At 34.5% G+C, this 23,579-nt stretch overlaps 1 protein-coding gene across 1 annotated transcript in view; it reads left to right on the top strand.

Annotated features, from left to right (window-relative positions):
* Positions 1–23,579, top strand: part of LOC138711154 (inactive dipeptidyl peptidase 10) — a 491,022-nt gene that overhangs the window by 459,037 nt on the left and 8,406 nt on the right. The window lies entirely within an intron of this gene.

Raw genomic sequence — 23,579 nt, 5'->3', positions numbered from 1 at the left:
TAATTAAGACTCTCGTATGAAAATTATGAAACTCGCTTGCGCTCGTTTCATAAACATACTCGCGTCTTAATTACTACCATTATAGGCTCGTTACATAATGTACTATTTTTATTGTGTATTAACGTTTATACTTTTATATAGATGGAAGTACATCCGAACAGGTTTGTTTATACGTGTTTGATCAGTTATATTTAATTTTACTTTGTATAAATAAATATCTATCAATTAAAGCAGCGTTTCTCAAACTATGGTCCGCGGAGCACCTGTGTCCTTCAGGTCTGTCCTTGTGGTCCTTCAAAAAAGGCAGAGGAAAAAATAAAATTCAAACGAATTTAGTGTTACTCTATAGCTGAAAATCTCAGAGTTTGTAAATGACACATGGCAATCGCCTTTTACCATTTCTCCCAGTACTGACATTTTATGAAATTTATTACCCTATCCGTCTACCGATTTTCCATTCTAATCTCAACAGAAAAGAATTTAAAGCACTATGAATGTGGTGTTTCTCGCCATCTTTTCCCTGCACATCTGGCGCCACCCCTGTAACCCAATAGGGACCACCCGAATTCATAATAGAGGACCGAACCTTTTCATGTATTTACGACTTAATAGTTTTGCCCATATTCAGTCTGCACATTGAAATGGTCACGTACTGTACGTCGTACACAAATAATACAACACTGAGGTCACAATTTGAAACTTATTTTCCAAGTAAATATGACGATTTTCATGGGTTCGTGATCACTTTCATTGTTACATTGAAACTAACAAACTTTCATTGAGTGAAAGAACAGTTAATTGAACTCTCGAATGACATCGGACTTAAAATGAAATTCCAAGCGGAAGGTATGGTTAATGTCTGTACCTCATCACAAGTGAAAAGAGAATATAGTGAACTGTACAATGGTTTGCTTCTACGTATCTGTGAGAAAGGGTTTTCATCACTAACTCTAATAAAAACAAAGTAGGCTACCGAAATCGAATCGATGTATCTGACGATCTCAGACTTAAGCTTACCAGCGTACGTCTAAATATAGAACTGTGCAAGAATCGGCAGGCTCAACCATCTCATTAATATGAGTACCAATATTTATTTTTTTATTTAACAAGTTAAATATCATCCAAACTCTAATAACCTTGAATTATTAAAGAAACAAAAGTGAATTTTCTTCTATTAACATTAGCTTATTAGTTCATACTAATGTAAAAATAATTTTAATTAATTTGAATCAATTCTATTTTAAAACAGAAGTATACTGGTACTAAGAGATGCTAAAAAAAATGGTTAAATTTGCTTTCGAAGGGAACAAGAGTAAGGTGGTCCGCGGAACTGTTCCGACTTAAAAATGGTCCCCACTTCAAAAAAGTTTGAGAAACGCTGAATTAAAGTATTACAGATTTTATGCTCGACCATGCCGAAATGTAGTAATTATACACCTGGCAGCAGTTCTTTAATGCACGTCATTTAAAGTACACCTACTCATTAAAGGTCACGTCTTTCAGCCAATGACGACTCAGGTTACAACTGTTCAGCCAATGACAGGTCAGCTTTCTACCGTTATAAAACCGCAAGTATCGATTATTCTCGGATATGCAATCGAAAGAATTAGCGAAAAGTCACGGAGGCTGGAAATCCAATACTGTCGCAGAAGGTTATGTTCTGTTACTGTAATAATTAGCGTTAATTGTAAATAATATTCAAATAAATTCAATTTGTCATCTCGTTTTTCAATGTCTAATTTTATTTCAATGTTATCTCTGTAGGTTCTTATGGCCTAGCAAGGTCAATGTGCATCTGTTCCTCGGAAAAAATCAATACTTTCGGGTCTGCGCACATCTCACAACATACGGGACATTGCTCCAGGTCAGATACAATAAAATTAATAATATCAAGTTAGAAATATGGTCGAGCATAAAAAGTCGTATGAAACTCTCCTCTAATGGTAATTAAGAAGCTCGTATGAAAATTATGAAACTCGCTTGCGCTCGTTTCATAAACATCCATACTCGCTTCTTAATTACCTTCATTATAGGCTCGTTGCATAATGTACTATTATAGGTATTCATCTTCGTTATATAAAATTATATAATAAAGTATAATATGTTAAATTACGTTTAAACCATCTGAAAACATACGACTTTATAACACATTTCAATTATGGGAATTCTAGTTGGTCATGATTCAGTTGACGATCGCTTCAGGGTTACATTGTTAGTTTCATCGCAGTTAATCTTTTCATGTCAGATCCCAAAGCGATAGTTTATGGGTTTCAGAACGTTGCAGTCCGACAATCTATCATAAATTTATGTTTACATCCACTAGGATTGTCACTACTGCATTATGAGCCGAAATTAAGAAACAAGCAAGCAACAATGGTATTGGCTATTCACAAATTTCGGTTACAGAATCTTATTTAATATTTTCTTCAAATTCTACACGTTTAAGGTCCAGTTGTACGAACACGGAATAAAGTCCTGTTAAAATTAATTCCACGGTTATGCGAGAAATGTGTTGTACCGACTTGGAACAGTGCATTATTCGGAGGATAACTTCCGAATTAGCTATTCCATGCTTTTAGTAGCTGTTAAATTTATATCTAGAGAATAAAATAGTGATGATGAATTGCATATAATGTAATTTTGAGTGCGGAAATAAAAAAAAAATAAGGCACAGACTATTTATTAAACGAGTGTAACAATGAATAATTTCTGGCAAGATTCAGTCTAAAACTGGTCACTGCTTAAAGCGTGCTGGGATTGATTGATTGGAACATAACACACAGGTAAAAATAGTTCACAATATCATTATAAAGAAATTGTAATTTTTTAAATAATTAAAATTAAATTTAAGCAAATTCATAGCACAATAATATATATCAGTATTACGTTTTGCATTATTATAACCTAGCTATAGACTCTCATTCTCTTGTCCTTTGTTTAAAAGCTATGGCATCAGTTTTTGATTGATTTCTAGCACGTTCTTATAGTCATTCACCATCACAACTAGCTTAAGTGTATCTTCTATCTAATAATTTGACTTCTAATTTATTTTGATTTACTCATTTCTTTATAATAAAATCTGTACACAAAATAATTATATGTTCAGAAAATAAATTTCAACAATTACTGGTATTCTGAATGTACCTTATAAACAAAACACCATCTAAAATATTGCCAACCTCTGTTCCATAGTTCGGCTAACTATGGAATAGATAACCTTTGAATAAACTAACGTCATACAACACGATACTCCATTTATTCTATAGTTAGGCTATTCCATGAATAGCTATTCCAAGATTTATCCTGCGATCATACAACTGGGCCTAAGTGTGCCATAGACAGTCAGTTTAAAAATGCAGATCAAGTCTTGACCAATTTATTCCAAATGTAGATAAGAAAATTAACAAAGGGACAGAAAATCCTTAGTCTTCTTAACCAAGACTTATGAGAATGTCTTACATCACTATGTACAAAATAATTTTAAGAGCCCATTAAGAACCAAAGCTCCTTAAATGAGCTAAGTGTGAATGTGAAGCAATTATTAGTTACCCTCCACCTCTCCCCACACCAGGAAATATTTTATCGAAGTGCTGGCGGCAAAGAAGACGTGATCGTCATATTTGAACTGCAGGTGATTTGTGTAGTACTCAAAATAACAATCGCGTCAATTGTTTTTGCAAAAAAAAAAAAAAAAAAAAAAAAAATGCTTTTAATTCTCATTTTTGTAATAAGCCCGCTTATGATCTCAATAAGGAACATGTTGCCAAATGTTTACGCAAAACCTGTCGACATTGTACACTGGCGTTCAAAGATTGACCGATTTCCTGATCGTGTAAGCGAACTTTCTAACCACGGGATAAGTCGGAACCAAAGTTATAGATAAGTGACATAGTTCCGCTAGTTCTCAACAGGCGACTTATTAGAACTACAGTAGCGATAGCTACTTCGACTCTGCATTCCTTTTACACAATGTACAGAACAAATGGATACAGTGTACTCATCTGCAAACACGTGCTCGTCACAAAAATCTTGTATTCCATCTCTGTTGACAGTCCCAACTGAGTAAGGATTTCCGGATGCATGGTGACTTCTATTTCTTCCGTTCCTTCAGATATGAGACTTCTGGCCATCACTGAAAAATAAATATTTGGGTGAATAAATACCAATAAAAATGATGGCTGTATTTTTGTCAGATATAAGAGTCTGAAAATCAGGTTAGATTTCCGATTAAACCCATTAGAAGACTCCTATACTTGCAAACAAATCAATGTTATTTATGACACGAGATTTATTTAACATCGAAATTGCTTTAGTGTAGTTTTAAACAAGTCTTATAAAATTCCATAACTTATTTCAAGAATTAATTCATTGTGAGTAATGCAGAAGACCATTCGATAATTGAGGCTAAGTGCAAAACTCGCCTTATCCAAAATAAAAAAAAAAAGTTACATATGGGATGTTGTACTTCTCGCAGCTATCTACCGATATAGTCTGTGCAAATCTTGTCAAATTCCTCTTCCATAGAGCTCAAAAAACCACTATCGAAAGCAAAACTCTATATCAATCACGGTTTTTCCCCCGTTTTCTGACATCACTTTACCTGGATAAGGCGAGTTTTACATTGGATAGCCTCAATTCTAAGCTATTCTTTTCTAAAAGAAGAAAAAATGCAGCGTTATACAAAATTGTAATATTGTAATATAGAATTCTTTCCCACCAGACCGAAAATGGCGTCTCAAGCTATTTAAGTCTAAACCGCTTCAATTTACACATGTCAGTGCGTTTTAATAAATCGCATGTTCAACTCATTCATGAATAAAATTTTACAATTTAAAGCTCAAAGACTGAATAGTAAGAACATTTCTTGCATAGAATCCGATATAAACAACAATGGCCAAAGCCAACACACCGTAATTCACGTGGCTAACGAGAAAGACCGGCTTCGACACGAATAGTCACGTGATTATCGTGGTCTAGTCATGGCCATCTTGACAATCACGTAATGTAAATATATGTTCAAAGTTCTAAAAAAAACAAAGGAATTGCTATATTAAACTCTTGTTAAATAAACTCTTTCAATGTTGGCCATGTTAGGACTAAGAATGTGACGTTGCGCCGCAGCCTGTGTTTCTTGTTAGCCACGGTAACTCAGATACACACTCCGCTCATAAATACATCCCAAACCGTTTAATGATTTACATATTGGTATTAACATCAACCACTTACTGCAATATCTTCATTACCAAGATTCCACTAGCTACATTAAATGGAAATCTTGAGTTGTCCATATATTGGCGAGGTTGTTATCTCCCCTCTGGCGAGGAAGCCCTGTAAATACAATAATTATTCTTCTAATGAACTACTGTTGACATTTTAACTGATCCTGTTTAGCCAAGGAAATGTGCCGTTACTGTAATTTCAAGAATTACAAAAAAAATTCTATTTATATTTTGAAGAAAATTATCAATTTTAACAATTACGCAAAACCCGATGCATTTGTGTTTTGTACAAAAATGAAATCAATTCCGGAATATTTTTGTAAATGGAGTAAAGGTACTTGCACAAATTAAGCAAGTAAGTTTCATATTTCGAGAATAGGGAAGCTTTTCCAGTTAGGGCCCTATCTATAGTTTTTGTAGAAATAAGTAGGTCTATTAAATGCGGGAGTCCTTTCATAAATAATGAAAATTACGTCAGCTACAGTTGAAAGATTCATGAAGCACGTGTTTCATCCATAGCGGACTGGTTAAATAACGAGAGCTAGAAATGGAGCCTGTATCTGTCTCGGGTACTGTTACTGTTGAAGATTAAAGATGATACATTAAGATCGAAACTTTCAGTTGCAAAGACTCCACAGAAACCCAATGCTTTAAGTGAAGTTTGTGATGAGTTCATAGTGAACCGTAGCACAGTTTCTCGTTGGGCTCAGTTTTTCTGATGGGCGTATGACCAGACGATCTAAGACCAGGAAGCCCGATAAACAACAAACTAAGTGTGAAACTTTAGGCAGATTCTTTTTAAGATCGTCGTGCAACATGTCTGGAACTTTCTGAAGCCACGGGGATTCCACCAACGTCAATATTTCGTATTCTGACAAACGATTTAAAGAGAAAAACTTCTGTGCGATGGATCCCTCGCTGCTCGACTGCTGAACAAAAGCAGAAACGCCTGGACATTACAACCTTGATGAATCAGATTCGACGTTTGAAATCAAGCGGTCTTGGTTCGAATTGTCGCTATTGATGAAACTTTGGTTACAAACTAAGTCGGAGTTGAAATCACAAGCCAACGAGTGGAGCGGTACAGCTACCTCACAACCAAAACAATTTCGAAGACCTTAAGCGTGAAGAAAGTTATCTTTGCTTAAAGAATCTTGACAGAATCCCATGCGGATCAAGTATCACAATGTATTATCGTAACTTCTTGCAAAATATGAGCAAAAAAGCACAAAAACAGACCTCAGTTGCTCGAGGCTGGGTCACTCCATGACTATGCCCTCCCGCACATCGGAATGTTTTAAACAAAAAGCTGCGTGAATACGGATGGGAAGCGTTGCCTCACTCTCCCTACAGTCCGGACATGCGTCAACCAAACAGACTTTTTTACAAAGTTGAAAGAACCTATGCGTGGACGTCGTTTTGCTTCTCTGGAAGAGCTTTCTGCCACAGTTACCTGAACGATTCGACAGATGAACAGAAGTGGTGCCTTGGATGGAATATTAAAGCTTCCCAGATGTTTGAAATCAGTCATTTAGAAGCAGAGAGACAATATCAGATTGTAAACAGAAAAAATAAACGTGCAAATATAAAAATTTGTGTACATTATTTATGAAATGACCTCGTATTTCAAAGAAATTCTGCTAAAGAAATATAACCAAACTGAAATTTTGCAGAACAATTTGGAAGAAGTAATTGGATTATATGAAATTCCTTGTATTTAGTTCTGCTACACAATTTTAAATTGTGCAATTAAAACAAAAATCTTATCAAATATCTGTCTAGTAATGTAAATAGTTCTGAAAAACTATTCCGAAAAAAAAAAACAATTTTCCCATTCCAGAACAATTTCAAATTAAAAATCTATTATGTAAAAATGTCTACAATAATTTGTTTCCTTCCTAGTTACTATTCACAATATTTTTTTCCGACATGAAACAATTTAAGTGCAGTGTGATGCAAGTCCTTACAAAATGGAGGCACATTTCCTTGTTGACACCCCCTCGGCACGATGAGCCACAGGATCGAGAGGGGGAAGTTAATAATGGCCGCAACCACTTTTTATGGTGGTATTTGTTTACAAATTTGGAAGAATTTGGCTTTGTTAACTCGCGTAGAGCCCCCTCACATCTGGACACATGTCGAACCCGCCCTCTACCTAAAGGGACAGTTAACGCGGGTGTGTGTGTTCGTCGAGTTCGTAGACGAAATCCGACATGGATCCACATGTGTCAGGTTCTCTGCGCTCGTCTGAACCGGTAGCCAAGGAGACCGGGTGAGCTCCACAGCCTGCTAAATACTACCACTCTTAAATATGATCGCAAAAATAATTTATTATTTACTTTCATTTGTTTCAATACATGTTAAACACTCATTTGTTATTGTTTACTTCATAAATCTTGAACATTTTATATTAAATTATTTATTTGTAATATTTGATATTCAATTATCTATCATTTATTTGTAATAATTCAATTACTTATCATTTATTTGCATCATTTGACAATTGTTACTGATATTCATTACTAGCTTTACATCATAATATATCAACTTTTAGAGTTACTTTATATTTATTTTCATTCATTACATTAATGACTTTGCACACATTAAGTTTGCGATCATAAAATTCAAACTGCTTCGCTCTTTAGTGCAGAACATGCGCCATTTTTATATATATATATAGTTACCTTTCCAGTTTCAATCATTTTCAAAACAAAGCAACAATTTCCTGACCAATTCAAGAACATGAATTAATCAGAACATGAAATTAAGTTATTTTTTTTTTTTTTGTTGTCAGAAAGGTAACCAATTACAACTAAGTTCCATTAGGTAGGTCTAGAGTTTTATGCCTCGTTCGTCATTTAGAAAAATGGCGAACACCAACACTTCAACTCTAACCCTGACGCATGCTAAGCACTCAACGTGGGAAGAGGCCGCAATAATGTTTAATTCCGTCACAAAGTGACTCCTTGTAATGCAAACGCTTCATGAAGTTTAATAATTGATGACTTAGAAGTCTAAATTGTGCATGAAGTACATGGTAACTTCACGAACAATCAAACTTCTGAAATTTTAAATGTGAAATATTTGGCAACACTGCAAACTGGACTTCACTTGCGCGACCTCTCCATTTTGCTTCAAGTCCGCCTCTGGCTGAACCACATGGTTGCCAAGTCTCATACAACCTGCCGATGCACTGCTCTACCAATGCAACCCAGCACATTGGCACTTTATTACAGCTAACATCCTGATACATCCTAACACTGACACATCCTAACATCCCTACCAAACCTGTGGAGAGAAAACAAGAAAAAATTTAACACTTGCCCTTAACTATGCAGTGACATCTTCAACACAGGCCAGCCGACTTGGCGCTTACGAACTAAAAACCCTGTAACGAACTACAACCGCTGATAGAGCGGTTCGCGGATTTCTGAATGGTCCAGCCAGTGACCCTTACTGACAATGAAGCAAAGACAAAAAATCAGCACCTACTATTGGAGCGGAATTCCTACGGTCCAGCGAAGGGTCCGTGGGTACGCGTAGACGATTCCACCTGCAGAAGAGAGAACAAAGAAATTAATTTTCAGTGTCCAACTTTATGTCAAAAGCAGTTAAATTGCATCAATGTTAATAGTACATTATGCAACGAGCCTATAATGGTAGTAATTAAGACGCAAGTACGATTGTTTATGAAACGAGCGCAAGCGAGTTTCATAATTTTCATACGAGCGTCTTAATTACCATTATAGGCAAGTTTCATACGACTTTTTATGCTCGACCATATTTCTAACTTGAAATTATTCAAAATTATGATTATGTGCGAACTGACCTGAATTGTGAGATGTGCGCAGACGCGAAAGTGTTTATTTTTTCCGAGGCCGAATTTCATTGACCTTGGCACAGAATAAGATTAACATTACTCTGATATAACCTGAAAATTTATTTAGAATTGAAAAACGAGACAAATTGAATTTATTTGAATATTACTTACAATTAACTATTATGGCAACAGAACATAACCACCTGCGATATTATTGGATTTCCAGCCTCCGTGACTTTTCGCTAATTCTCTTCCGATTGCATATCCGATAATAATCGATACTTGCGGTTTTATAACGGTACAAAGGTGACTTGACATTGGCTGAACACCTGTACTTTAATGAGTAGGTGTACTTTAATGACATGCATTAAAGGACTGCTACCAGGTGTATAATTACATTTCGGCATGGTCGAGCATAAATTTGTTTATTTAATGAACCTATCTCAGAACAGGAATAGAACGTGTGAAGTGGACAGACAATAAGGAATGAAGCCGTGTTGGAAAGAGTGGGTGAAGAAAGATTAATGCTGAAACTGATCAGGAAGAGGAAAAGAAATTGGCCGACTCGCTGGATGAGAAGAAATTACCTGACGGATGCACTGGAAGGAATTGTGAACGGGAGAAATGTTCGACGCAGAAGAATATATCAGATGATAGAAAATATGATAAATATGGATCATATGAGGAAACAAAGAGAAAGGCAGAAAATAGGAAAGATCGAATAATCTTGAGTTTGCAGTTAAAGACCTGCCCTTGGGCAGAAAACTATGAACGAACATCTCTGTACTGAAAATTTTTGCGTTAAAGTTAAAGATACAGATTTTCTAAGTAAAGTGGCGCAATTTATCGAGATTTACAGTTTGTAAAAGATTTTAATTTTTAAAACAATAGTGTAGATTTTATTTTATTTTAATTCAAATGCCCCATTTTCTCAGGAACTAGAAATGATAATTTTAATCACACGTTGACAATACAATGAAATTGACAAGTGCGTCTGTTACAGCAGAAAAAATATTTGACTAAACTAGCGCTAAGTTACTTCCTCGTACTTACACACCATCTGTTTAGAGCTCTCCTCAATCATACCAACATAACTTTTGTAGTATTAAAGTTTCAGGCTAGTGTGTACTCACTATACCTTACGTAAGTAACAGGTTAGGTTAGTTTAGGCTTTTGTAATGCCTCGCATACACGCAAGGCAAAGGCTGGTTATTTTTTTTTCTCTTTTCTGACGTCAGTAATAAAATAGTGTAATGACTGATTTTCCACTTCCGAAATAGAACTCCGCGGTAGTTTCACCAAATACGTTATCTAAAAATAAAATCTCGACATTAAAAAATCAACCTTTTTACAACTTATTAATTGATAAAAGGTCATTTTCTTTAAAAAAACTTATCTCTCTATCCCGTAAAAATTTCAGTACAATATGTTCACTGGTTCCCGAGATAATGGACCATTAAGAAAATTTAACTATGGCGAAAAATTAAATTAACAGCATTTAATAGTCGCATTTAAACTCACCGAGTCCATTATGCGGAGATTCTGTGTAGGTTGTGGGCCAAGTCTTCGATTCCAGTTCTGCCAGAGTTCAGAAGTCTTGCACGGTTATTCCATTTTGATCCTAAAATCAAACCATATCGTGTTAATTTAAAGTAGGCCTACTGAAAATTTAGCATTGATAATTCTTTACTATAACGTTACTACTTAAGGTACAAATGCATTTACATCCTAGTTTGTAAACCAATCACACGCATCGCATTCCAAGAAAAAATTGAGTACCGACGCAATTTCACATCGAAATTAAAGGCCAGAAGTTGCTGTGAAAGTGTTGGCTGGGTGAGGTGCGGGCAGACTACACTTTCACAGAAACTTTCGATCCTTATTCTGGCTTTGAAATTTGTCTGCACTATTTTCTTTTTCTTAACGATACCTATAACTCGTTTAGGACCAAGAATGTAAATTCATTTTTATCTTAACCTGGTACCGCTATAGTAAAGAAATATCATTGCATTTTTATGCTGTATAGAGTTCAATAAGTTACTACGATAGTATTATACTCACCATTTTGATTCCAGTCATTTCAGAATAAGTGGTAAGCGACAGTCTCTCGTAGGCTATCCAATCACATATCAGCGTTGGATGAGTGAAGAAATCTTTCACAACCTGAAACAAAACATCAGAAATGGTTAATTTTCGCCAAGTACTGGTCTTATGGGCCTTGCTAAGTGCATTGTGGAAGCTTTGTGATAGAAGTTTCTATGGCAACTGGTCATTTGATGGAACAGCCCCATATGCGCAATGCTTTTTTCTTAACGTGAAATTCTCTATAGTACTTTATAGAGAACTGATAAAACTTTATTGGGATTACTGAAGAATACGATACAACCATATTACACCCCACTCATGAAACAGATTATGACGGTGACGTAATTAATTATATACAAGGCATACCAAAACCTCAAACCTAATGTGTCTCTTAGCCTTACGAAAACAGTCTACCAAAAAACGAAGTACAGAATCATTCTCCAGTAGATCCATTTTACTTACCATTTAATTAAAATTTTCGGAGATATTACTCGAAAAGATGAGATTTCAGTCATTTCTGTTGTCCATAAAAAGAGGTCCACTCATTAGCAGGTCAGGTTGAACTAAACTTTTCTAGCCCGCCCTATGGAGTTTTAAATTTTGTAGATATCAATAGAATAAAGTAATTCTTCATTCCCTCCCCCCCCCATACGAAAAGTTACTTTCAGTTATTTCCATCTAGTCCTTTTCGATAAGCTTCCGTTAACACGCCCCACAATGTCCACATATTTACTGTTAACGTGTACGAGAATTTTGAATTTCCTCTATTTTCTGGTTCAATAGTGGATTAGTGCTAAACGAAACCGTATTTTAGAGCGCGAAATTACATATAAGTAGAACTGATTTTGAAGAGTACAGCATTTACAATTATTACAAATAAATTTTGAAGGATTTTTCCCCCCATAATGAAATCTAGGAAAAAACTTTGTTCCAATTTTTGTATAAAAATTATATTCACCACTCAAATGATCTCGCATATTTACATTTTTTTTTCTCAAAGTTGGGTAAGTAAATATACTGTACTTAAGCAGGAAACTACCGATTGAGAACCAAATTTTTCGTTCTTAACTGAAAAGTAATACAGTAGATTTATCTGACGAAGGTGTCCGAAAAATGTTTTATACATTGTATTTGAGATCTGATCATAATCAACGGTAATTTTTACAACAGCGTTTGTCACTGATTTTGAATTTATTTACACATTTGTAATTTACAAAACACGAGATTTCTTTACTTCTAGGCAAGACGTGTTTAGAACACCTATTTGACGATGAAAATTGGAATAAAGAAACTTCACTCTAAAAGCACCTACATAGGATGAACCTTGAGTAATGTCAATTTCAGGGAGTAATTCTTGGAGACATTTAGAACAAAAAAGTTGATATAATTTCATTAGTTTTTTGTTTTCTGTTAGAGAAAAAAATTGTTTATGTGAAACATTTCATAGCGTGTTTTGGAAAAGCATTGATTTAATTTCCAATATGCTCAGTCTAACAGAGCAATGTCCTACGATAAATGATTGAAAAAAAAATTAGTTTTGTCCAAGTGTGCAGAAATTTCATACGAACAGATTTAACTTTTAGTTCTAAAATTAATTTTAAAACATTAAATTTGTTCAGATCAGGTTTCTGCACATTTGAATGACGAAACTAAAAATTCTTTCAAACCATTTATCATAATACATTGCTCTCTAATCGACCGAGCATATTGGGAATTAAATCAATGGCTTTCTCAAAACACGCCATGAAATTTTTCCACATGAAAATTGTTATCTCTAAAAGAAAGCAAAAATGAGTAAAATTGTATTAGGCCTACACTTCTTTGTTTGAAATGTCTCCAAAGAATAACCACCTGAAATTAATGACGTTTACGGTTCACACTGTACACAATTTACAGTTTATAAAATATAAATTTCATGATCAGTTTCTTTATATGAAGATTTCAACGAAGCAAAATACATTTACGCAAATCCCGTTTAATATTTTTCTTGCCATATTTTTCAAGTTGAATGTTTATAGTTCACCAAAATGCGCCAGCTGTTATGTAGGAAGTGTTTCGAGGAAAAGCTGTTAGTAAGAACTACACTAAAACTACTCAACTCTACAATGTTAATTAAAACCATCACCAAGAATGTTAAATGTGTATTCTTGATGAACCATAAACATTAAATAAGAATGAATATAGGCCCAGATTTGAAGTGAAACCGATCAGATATTCAATTTCACGAACACCGTGTTGCGGAGTTAATGCACTCCCTGTTGCTAGCTTACTGCGTACGCCTCGTCTTCAAACTCCCGAGACGTAAAGGAAGTTATAGAATAGTCGAGAAAGTCCGTGTTTTGTATTACAGGTAAAATCTTCTTTCCAAATTTTATTAAGGAATATTTCAACGCAAATTAATGTGAATAGCTTTGCAGACTTATCCGGATCTAAAAGCCCATTTCGAAAACACGGAAGAAACAACTGGTTGACTTGACCTACTGTAGAATACGTCATATTTTAACGAAGTGAAATGATTTGATTCAGAAATGAATAGCTTTTACATCTACTTCGCAGTATGATTACATTTTTTTTAATACGAAATATATCCCTTTCTACACACATTCAACGAATTTGCTTCAACAATAAGGACTCAATTTTGTAAATGTAACAACGTACAGTACATTTGGTTACTTAATTCTACCAAAAAAGTTAATAATTTCAACATTTTTCTTTGAATTTATCGCTTAACGTATATTTTCAAATTCTAATATTCCAATATACCTACTTCAATTAAAACTTACAATATTCTCACAACGTTAATTTCGTAACGATCTATATGAAACAACTTTATTTCGAAATGTGCTTTAAGAGTAAAAATGCGCAGATAATTTATAATAGCCACGTTTGCAAATTTCATCGCTAGCAATACTGATACCTCCAGACGTCCAACAGTAACAGTAAATATGTTACACAAACTTGAAGTGTATCACTGATAATAACCAAGTATTTAAAAAAAAAAAATCTAAGTTTGCATTGCTGATATCTTGACTAGCACCTGACCTGCTCTGGAACCAACCTCAAAGTGAACGATACCTACTAGCGGCTGTTCTCTCCAAGACAGATTTCGGACCTCGATGTTCATTTGTCTTCAGAGTCATGTGACTGTTAGCCAATCAGAAATATTTCCGTTTTCTTTGAACAGCTGTGAGACCTTATTTTTTAATTTTAATTCAAATAAAAATTAATACAATTATTACAGAACAATAAATTATACAATTTCACACAAACTTATTTATTAATTATTATAGTTAAACTTCATACAGAGCACTTACTCTCAAACAACACAGACGCCCTCTACGTAACTTGACATGATAAAAGGTGTAGGTACAGACATTTGGCAAATGGCTTCCCTTTCAAATAATTCATAAACACTGTATTGCTGGAATTATCTTGAAAATTTATCGTAATTCAGTATTTTCTTTGTATTTTTATAATGAAGTCACAATAGTTTGTAATGTCACTACAACACGAAAACATTAATTTATAAAATCACGTTTCTCTCGCAATTTTACGCGCTAAAATTAATAACTAATTTCAGTCGCAATTATGTTACATACGCCAGTGCCTTGTCAACATGGTGTTATGTGTGGTTTCAGGCACAGGCACATACAATAAGAGCCCCACTACATAAGAATTTAATGTAACATCGAAAAAGACGACAAATTCACAGAATAATCTCCAATAGGGTATGGTACGCCATGAATATCACGTTCGTTAGATCTGGGTATTGAACCCATACTTTCTTCTATGACGGAATGGGCTTCCGAGTGCCTAATAAACCTAAAACCTGGATCTTAAATCCCTTAGAACCCAAATCAGCATAAAAAAGCAGACAGATATTATGTTAACGTTGTTGTGTAGTCAACTGTTCGAAGACAGGATTGAACGTCATAAGTGGCACGAATAAAACAACACTTATGAGGCAACTAAGGCAGGAGGTAATGGGGTAGAGTAGCTACATATTGCACTAATCAGACTTCAGATGCATGCAAACAATTATTGTTCTTCCTCTGACATATATCGTCAAGTGGGATGTACTGCTTGATAATAATAGGTGTACACATGTCAGAACCAAAGACACAAAAAATTGGCATACTTCGAAATAATTCCGCTAGTTCTCAATAAGTGACCCTATTATTATAATAATAATAATAATAATAATAATGATTTATTTTAGCTGGCAGAGTTAAGGCCGTAAGGCCTTCTCTTCCACACAACCAGCAAAAAGTGTATATACATATGCATGAACTTACAAAGAATTCAACAAATTGATTTAGATGAGAGTTACATGTATACAATTACGAATTAAACAACAAAATACTATGAACAATTAATTAAACACTGAAATAAACTGGGTAGCAGAATTAAACTAAAATACATAGAATGTTAATATATTTCAAATTATATTAGATAATAGAAAGAGATTATTATGAGACAATTTTGAAAATGCAGCACAATCAGGATGATGTCTAAAGAAAAAAAGCAACAGTGTAGTCAGTAATATTTTAAATCAGTATGATTGGAGTGAAATGCTAATAAGGTTATCTTTTAAGCTGTTCTTAAAGGTGTTTGTTGTCTTGCAGCCCCTAATACTTTGTGACAAGGAATTCCATTGACGCGAGGTGGATATTGTAAAAGATGATGAATAACAAGATGTTCTATGAAGAGGTATATTTAGCGTGCCACAGATAAGTGATCTGGTATTTACGTCGTGGTTAGAGTATAGATAAGAGAAACGAGACGAAAGGTAATTTGGTGTTGAGGTGTGCAGAATTCGAAAGAGTAAAGACAAAGAGTGTAAAGTTCTGCGTTCTTTAAGTCGGAGCCACGAGAGACTTGCGAAGGACGGTGATATGTGATCATATCGTCGGATGTTGCACACGTATCTGATGCACATATTCTGAGCTCGCTGTAACTTGACTGACAGTTCAGAACTTAGATCACTTAACAAAACGTCACAATAATCGAAGTGCGGCATTACTAGGGTTTGTACTAGGGTAAGTTTTAGTTGCTGGGGCAAGAAGTTTCTCAAGCGACTCAAAGAGTGAAAGGAGGAACAGATTTTCTTTATCGTTTCTTTAACTTGAAAATTCCAACTTAGATTATTATCAAAAAAGAAGCCAAGATTTTTTACGACAGATGAATAAGGGATTAGCGTGTTGTTAAGGGTAACAACTGAAAGATTACTGTTATTAAGGGAGTTAACTACACGCTTATGTCCAATGGGACAGGTAAGAAAGTCTTTGGGAGGAAGTTGATGTAGATTAAGTATAAATGATTCTCATAAATTGTCAGTATCAGCGGTTTCCAGCTAAATCTAATGTTTTTTTTTTTTTTTTTTTTTTTTTTTTTTTTTTTTTTTTTTTTTTTTTAACAATCAGTAGCTTGAGATGAAATTTTGAATTTTGTAATGCGAATATATTTATGTACACTGACATTCATAGATACCTGAACCCACTAATCGATAATGTTCGATGACTTTTTCGTGTGTCTCGCTTTTTTAGTAATTACTTCTATCAATAGATGGCGAAGGCAACAGTGTCGTCAATAATACATAAATGCCTTCAAGAAAAGGATAACTAAGTTGGAACGAAAAATCATTTTAATATCTTCTTATATTACTTTAAAGTAAAAGCCTTATTTATATATAAGGCTGAAACTTATGTAAAAATCAACATCATGACAATAAAAAAGAAATGAAAAAAAAAACATAAATATACCGGCATTGTAAAATTCAAAATTTCATCCCCCTCCCCTCTAATGATTGTGAAAAAAACATTAGATTTAGCGGGAAACTGCTGATAATATCAATTATGAGAATAATTTATACTTAATCTACATCAGCAATCTCCCAAAGATATATATACATTTCCCTCCAGAAATGTATATTTTTAAGTACCAGGTCGCAAAATGGACCCATGTCTTTTACAAGATGTATGTAACCTAATACATGATTCAGTATAAAAAATATAATTTACATTCAACACTTTTACCAGGAGTGAAGTGTTTTACAAGAAATCACTCATACATTAAACACTAGAAATTACTAAACTATTGAGCAATGGATTTGGATGTTTTTTTACAGATTTTATTAATTTGGTTCTGGCATTTTGAATATAATCACTAAATAACATTATATTTAGTGACTCATATAGTTGAGAGTTGCTGATATCATAGTCTGCTCCCGTGATTGTCCTACATACTGATCTTTGTATTCCGTCCAGTCGTTTAATATGACGTATGTGTGTATTTGACCAGATTTCGCAAGCATATAGCATGTGTGAACGGATCAGACAAGTGTATAATAAAACTCTGACTTTAAGAGAGATCCGACTTTTGAAAAGAGGGTACAGCAGCATGAAACGTTGAAAAGCTCTGTCTCTGATTAAATTTATATGTTGTCTGTAAGTCAGTCTTCTATCAAGATAAACGCCGAGATATTTTGCAGCTGAATTGAAAGATATGTTTTGTTGAACTGTGAGATCTTCTGGTAAGTGTGGGAATCTTTTAGTGAAAACCACTGCCTGTGATTTAGTTCCATTAATCTTTATTCGCCATTTTGTTGACCAATGAGTAAGTAAATCAAGAGCTGCTTGCATTTGTTGACAGGCGAAAATAATATTATAATGTCTTGTATAGAGAACTGTGTCATCTGCATACAGCATATGTAATCATTCAGGTTTCTTACCCAAATACATTTTTACCCGTCTCAATAATAGAGTCACCTATTGAGAACTAGCGGTACTATTTCAAACTTTGTCAATTTGTCATATCTTTAGTTCTGCCTTTTCCCGTGGTTAAAATGTTCGCTTACATGATCAAAAAATTGGAGGTCAGATACCTTTAAACGTGAGTCTGCTATTGAGGACTATGATTGTTTTCTTCGCCATTTATTCATAGAAGTAAATAACTAAAGAAGCTGCACTTACACGAACAAGTTTGCAATTAATATCGATTAGTAAGGGTCAGTTATCTTTGAACTTCAGTGTGGCTTCTTACTAGATGGCGAAGATAATAGTCAGTGTTGCCAATCGTACATAAATATACTTGGATTATAGAATTCAATATTTGAGCCCCCTCTACTGATTGTAAACAACACTGGTTTTAGCTGGAAATCGCTGATATTGCCAATTATGAGAATAATTTATGCTTAATCTACATAATCATTTTCCCCGACGCTTTTCAACCGCCTCAATAATGGTGCCATCTATTGAGTACTAACGAAAATATTTCAAAGTTTGTCTATTATATATATTATGTAGTATATATATGTATATATATATATCAACATTTTAATTCGCGCGAATGAGATTATCCTGTGAACCAATAACACAAGAAACAACAACATTATAATGCAATCAGGAATTCTGAGGTCTGATACTGCATCGAGATGCATGAAGCCAGTCCACACCTGTGGAGTAACGGGCTTTTCCCTTAACCCCATACGAGCAAATGCTGGGTAACTTTAGGTGCTGGACCCCGGACTCATTTCACGGGCATTATCACCTTCATTTCATTCAGATGCTAAATAACCTAGCAGTAGCGGCCGGTGATCGAAATCCTCGGTGAGGCCAGATGCAACTAGTTTAAGTGCCTCCGATAGGAAATGTTTATTTATGATATTAATTATTGTTATATTATTAATATCATGATTACTGTATTATTATTATTATTAGTATTAGGCTTATTATTATTAGTCTATTATTATTAGCCTACTATTGATGAAAAATAATGTCACTCACCAAATAAGCTGTTATGCTGTAAGTTTCAGTGATTGTTTCAGTGTGATGAAGCAACCCACATTACATATTGAAAATCCCCTCCTTTCTGTTCTTTTAATTTTTTCCCCTTGACAGCAACGAACAAGGCCAACAGAGAAGTTTATTTTACACCACATTACCACTTAACCATTTATGTTGCCCATACCAGGCTGCAATAGAAACTCGCGTTTTAAGATTATCTGTCAGAAAAATTGTCAGCGATGTCGTAGGTATCTCGGTAGAGTCTCTTTTTATTTAAAACTTCCTTTCTTTCAATATTATTTCTTCTTGAAAAAGGACACTCTATCAATGAATTAACTACACCAGCATTATTTCTCGCATTTATTTCTGTTTATATTTTCTCGAAATACATAACAACATTGGCCCAGATTCACTACTGTACTACGAAGTACAATAGTACAACACCCTCGCTTAAGTCATAAACTGAGACATAAGGGGAGGGAATAGTGTGGGTCTCTGCCTGCCAAAGAGCTGGAATTTTGTTATTTATGGCCTATTTAGGAAGACAAGTCACCATTGCTATTCCCACCCCACTCTACCCTTGAGGCCGGCCCATGGATGTGAGGAGTGAAACCTGACCAGGTCACGAGGACAGACGAATTATGCCTCGGCTACAACGTTTTAAGCGCAAGCTCAAACCCCGCGAAAATACAGGAAATTCAGAAGACAGACCCGGCACGAACGATTCTGGCCTCAGGAACAAATTTTACTGCAAAACAGGTCTATATACACCACAACCAGACCCGGCACGAGCGATTCTGGCCTCAGGAGTAAATTTTGCTGCAAAACAGGTCTATATACATCACAAAGTTTTAAAATGCTTCTACAGCGATGCTTCATTCAAATAACTAATACAGTATATAAAAACAAAATTTGATTTCAGTTAAGCCAAGTGACTGAGGCCCGGCCTCACTTGCCTCAGTCAATCAGCCGCCACTGTAATCTAGGTGTTGATACAGCGTCGTACGTCGTAAAATAACGCAATAAAATAAATAAATCCATGAAGCCATTAAAAAAAAAGAACACTAGCGCTCCTAAGGTGTGGTCCAAGAACACATAGTACGCAGAATACCAATTGGTTGCAGAGTTTTTTTAATCGCTGAACACGAAATAACAGTGTCAAACATTTTAAGATGAAAGGAGGCAGAGAATTTATCTTATTTTACAGCTAAGAACTCTAAAATTATGATTTCATAGTATTATTATTATATTGTATTGGTTAAATGCAACGACTTTCCTTTGTACTTACCTCCGGCCATTCCCTTGCAAAAACTTTTCTCATATAATTTTCCATACAATAGCCATCGGTTTATTCCATGCAGGCGAGTAACGCAACAATGCTCAGTTATCCATAGCAACAAATTATATTATGTTGACAAGAACACGTTTAAATCTCAATACACGTTATCCACGTCCCGTAGTATCCTGTATTTATTGGAACAAAAATTGTACAAATTATCTGATAACGTTAGAAGATTTAGAGATTTTTTAAACTGTAGACATACCACTGCATTACAGAAAAGAAAAATGCTTAGTCTCCAGAAACAGAGGCAGAAATCTAGTCGATCTTCGGACAAGAAAAATGTAAGTAAATGACATGTTCAAAATTGATCGGATGTTGTAAATTATACAAGGCACAAATATTAATTATAATTTAAAAGAGCAATTTAACATTATTCTCTAAGTTAATATGCTGTTTTCATCTACTTAAGTGCTAACAAATATATAATAACTGGTACAAAGAATTTCATGCTCTACAAACCATGAATGCAACTAAATCATAAAACGTGCGTTAAAATCTACAATTAGTGTTGGGCCTTTATGAGATTATATTTATATGTACAAAATTTGTGTTCTTATCTGCAAATCTAAAATGAGGGATGAATAACATTTCACAGCCATTGTGAGTGAATTAATAATCATTGTGAGTCGGCAGCACTGATATTATCCACAGAAAATTTGTTTACTTAAAATATTAATTTTGTAATTTAATGTAAAATATCCTTTTTTCTGTTTTTGGTTTACAAGATCGACATTTTTATTGAATTATTATTAAAACTAAATATTTTCTCTATTATATTTTTTATGGAATTTCAGTTTCTTCTCCTGTTGTATTCCAAGATAGTTTTGTGACGAGGAATAAATTAGCGAGTATTTAAAATACGGTGGCTGCCTCAAGTAAGAGGCAAGTGTAGCTTACAGGACCAATTTAATACAGAATTAACGAATGAAAAAACTAACTGGAGTACCAAAAAAAAATATATGTGTGTGTTTCATAAATCTGATAATTTTACGCATTTTTTTTATATAACTGCAGCATTTTCTTTCATGTAAAGTACAGGGACATCATTTTATTTTTACTTCAATTTTTATTGTACCTGAGTTTTTGAATGTACTTCACTCCCACCCCTTCTACTATTGAAGTTCAACCGTCCTGCACACAGATTAAAGACCGCATATACAGTCATAGTAGCCTTACGGTCATAGTAAACAGTACGTTCCAAAAATATGTTCGCGTTTTCCAGTGACGAAAGAGCTTTCAATATTGAATCATTTTCGCACAGGTACTGTCGACCATTTACCTACGTCGTATCCCGGTTTCCCCCACCAGCTTTTATTCGCCAGCTAGTGGCTGGGCTGTCTTAGCTCTTTTCTGAGAACATTAATTTCTGTTAGGAATTGGACGTCTACGTAATATTATACAACTGTTTAAAATAGCATAAATAAAAGAGGCTCGTTAAGTAATTAATTGTCACGTGATTTCCTCCCTTTCTACGACATAACCACTTGGACGGACAGCAGATAGTATGTCTGAGTAATTTTATCTTTTCGGATCGGGCAGAAGTGAAGATTGAATTTACAGTACGTAAGGTACTGTTTTATAGAGTAGGTACAGAATTATTTCAACATCAGTTACTAGTACGAAGGGCGAAACTGGTAATTGGAATTAGGTACAATAGTCTATAGTGGAATAATATGCACAAAAGAACTGAAGCCTGTATCGAAATGAACGGCCACCATTTTAAAAATATGTTTAAATATCCATATTATGATTATTTTTTAATTTAACTTCATTCTCTATATTGTATGCTAATGTACTGTAGACAGTATAATATACACTGCATAACGAATACGTCCGCATGGACAGCTCAGTTCCTGAGTAAAAACACTCATTGTTAATACAGTACTGTATTTTGATTAAACAAAAATCTAATGAAAATTATTAAACTCAAAAGCGCGATATTTCCTACTTTACGTAAATGAACTACTTTTCTTCCCTCCTATACCCAGTAAAGTGATTTGTTTATATTCTACGCCAGTATCATCGAACTCCAGTCGTGGAAAGGGGTAGCAAACGACGTTGATCCAGAGGTATAGGCAAGTTAATATTAAAAATGTTAGTAAAAATAAAATGATGTCCCTGTACATATGAGCATGATAAACACAGAAATCTTTACAACACGGCTGCAATGATGCTTGAATTCTCCTCATTCACACATTTTTCTATCATGTTTTTACTGCACTGGATAACTATTGGCCTCTACTGCATTAAATGATGCATCTGGATTGCCTTCGCCAACAAAAAGAAAAGGGTTTATCAAGTACTACTGACAGTGAAGCGAAGCATTTACTTTCTATTTTATAATATTTTTTTTTTTTTTACAGTTTGTATTACCTACTGCATTATACGGGCCACATGTTCTTTAATGTTCTTTCCAGTATTCAACGTATAAGTTAAATATATACTACGATGTTCCGACATTATGTGGAATGATCTCCTGTTATACAGGGACATCATTTTATTTTTACTAACATTTTTAATATTAACCTGGCTATATCTTTGGATTAAAGGTCTAGAACCGGGAACACCGCTTGCTCCCCCTTCCAAGACTGGAGTTCGACGATCTGGCGTAAAATATAAATCACTTTACTAGGTATAGGAGGGAAGAAAAGTAGTTCATCCATTTATGTAAACTAGGAAATACCGCAATTTTGAGTTTGATAATTTTCATTAGGTTTTTGTTTAATCAAAATACAGTACTGTATTAACACTTAGTGTTTTTATTCACGAATTGAGCTATCCATTCGGACGTATTCATTATGCAGTGTATATTATACTGTCTACAGCACATTAGCGTACAATATAGAGAATGAAGTTAAATTGAAAAATAATCATAATATGGATATTTAAACACACTTCTGAAAATGGTGGCCGTTCATTTCGAAACAGGCTTCAGTTCTTTTGTGCCTATTATCGCACTATAGACTAATGTACCTAATTCCAATTACCAGTTTCGTCCTTCGTACTAGTAACTCATGTTGAAATAATTCTGTACCTACTCTATGAAAGAGTACCTTACGTACTGTAAATTCAATCTTCACTTCTGCCCGATCCGAAAAGATAAAATTACTCAGAAATGCTATCTACTGTCTGTTCAAGTGATTTTGTCGTAAGGTCGTAGAAAAGAGAGGGAAATCACGTGACAGTTAATTACTTAACGAGGCCCTTTTATTTAAGTTATTTTAAACAGTTGTATAATATTACGTAGACGTCCAATTCCTAACAGAAATTAATGTTTTCAGAAAAGAGCTAAGACAGCCCAGCTACTAGACTTTACAGAGGGGCGAACA

Source organism: Periplaneta americana, chromosome 12, assembly GCF_040183065.1.
Source record: "Periplaneta americana isolate PAMFEO1 chromosome 12, P.americana_PAMFEO1_priV1, whole genome shotgun sequence".
Classification (NCBI taxonomy): domain Eukaryota; kingdom Metazoa; phylum Arthropoda; class Insecta; order Blattodea; family Blattidae; genus Periplaneta; species Periplaneta americana.
This window is presented reverse-complemented; position numbering and strand designations above follow the sequence as displayed.